This window comes from Arachis duranensis, chromosome 4, assembly GCF_000817695.3.
Source record: "Arachis duranensis cultivar V14167 chromosome 4, aradu.V14167.gnm2.J7QH, whole genome shotgun sequence".
In the NCBI taxonomy this organism is placed as follows: Eukaryota; Viridiplantae; Streptophyta; class Magnoliopsida; order Fabales; family Fabaceae; genus Arachis; species Arachis duranensis.
In genome coordinates this window covers 8579620-8581251 of record NC_029775.3, presented here as the reverse complement: position 1 = coordinate 8581251, position 1632 = coordinate 8579620, and the positions used below count along the sequence as shown (strand labels likewise).

The 1632-nt window shown below is 38.2% G+C and overlaps 1 non-coding gene across 1 annotated transcript; it reads left to right on the top strand.

Moving 5' to 3' along the window:
- The first annotated feature begins 554 nt into the window (after nt 1-554).
- Nucleotides 555-662, top strand: LOC127747136 (small nucleolar RNA R71). The gene has a single exon (XR_008008940.1). It is a non-coding gene; the product is annotated as a small nucleolar RNA R71 (small nucleolar RNA).
- The last annotated feature ends 970 nt before the right edge of the window (nt 663-1632 follow it).

Genomic DNA, 1632 nt, shown 5'->3' with positions numbered 1-1632 from the left:
TTTTCTGTCTGCTGCTGAGAAGATGATGGAAAAGGCTTGCTATTGCTAAACCTATTTCTTCCACCATTATTGTTGTTGAAGCCTTGTTGAGGCCTCTGTTGGTCCTTCCATGAGAGATTTGGATGATTTCTCCATGAAGGATTGTAGGTGTTTCCATAGGGTTCTCCCATGTAATTCACCTCTTCCATTGATGGGTTCTCAGGATCATAAGCTTCTTCCTCAGATGAAGTGTCCTTAGTACTGCTTGGTGCAGTTTGCATTTCAGACAGACTTTGAGAAATCATATTGACTTGCTGAGTCAATATTTTGTTTTGAGCCAATATGGCATTCAGAGTATCAATCTCAAGAACTCCTTTCTTCTGATTTGTCCCATTATTCACAGGATTCCTTTCAGAAGTGTACATGAATTGGTTATTTGCAACCATTTCAATGAGTTCCTGAGCTTCTGCAGGCGTCTTCTTCAGATGAAGAGATCCTCCAGCAGAGCTGTCCAATGACATCTTGGACAGTTCAGACAGACCATCATAGAAGATACCTATGATGCTCCATTCTGAAAGCATGTCAGAAGGACACCTTCTAATCAATTGCTTGTATCTTTCCCAAGCTTCATAGAGGGATTCACCTTCCTTCTGTCTAAAGGTTTGGACTTCCACTCTAAGCTTACTCAATTTTTTGAGGTGGAAAGAACTTTGCCAAAAAGGCATTGACTAGCTTTTCCCAAGAGTTCAGGCTTTCTTTAGGTTGTGAGTCCAACCATGTCCTAGCTCTATCTCTTACAGCCAAAGGGAAGAGCATAAGTCTGTAGACCTCAGGGTCAACCCCGTTGGTCTTGATAATGTCACAGATTTGCAAGAATTCAGCTAAGAACTGATGAGGATCTTCCAATGGAAGTCCATGAAACTTGCAATTCTGTTGCATTAGAGAAACTAATTGAGGCTTCAACTCAAAGTTGTTTGCTCCAATGGCAGGGATAGAGATGCTTTTCCCATAGAAGTCGGGAGTAGGTGCAGTAAAGTCACCAAGCACTTTCCTTGCATTGTTGGCATTGTTGTTGTTTTTGGCGGCCATGTCTTCTTTTTGTTTGAAGATTTCTGTTAGGTCCTCTCCAGAGAGTTGTGCTTTAGCTTCTCTTAGCTTTCGCTTCAAGGTCCTTTCAGGTTTAGGATCAGCCTCAACAAGAATGCTTTTGTCTTTGCTCCTGCTCATATGAAAGAGAAGAGAACAAGAAAGTATGGAATCCTCTATGTCACAGTATAGAGATTCCTTGAGGTGTCAGAGGAAAAGAAGAATAGAAGGAGGAGGTAGAAAGAGAAGAATTCGAACTTATCAAGAGGGATAGAGTTCGAATTGTTGATAGTGGAGGAGTGTTAGTCCTTAAATAGAAGGATGTGAGAAGAGGGGAAGAATTTTCGAAATCAAAGTAAAAGATTTTAAAATAATTAAAAGAAATTTTGAAAATTTGATTGATGATTTTTGAAAATTAAAGTTGGGAAAGAAATAAAGTGATTTTGAAAAAGATTTTGAAATTAGAAATCAAAAAGATATGATTGAAAATTAATTTTGAAAAAGATGTGATTAAGAAGATATGATTGAAAAGTTATGGTTTTAAAAAGATATGATTGAAAAACAATT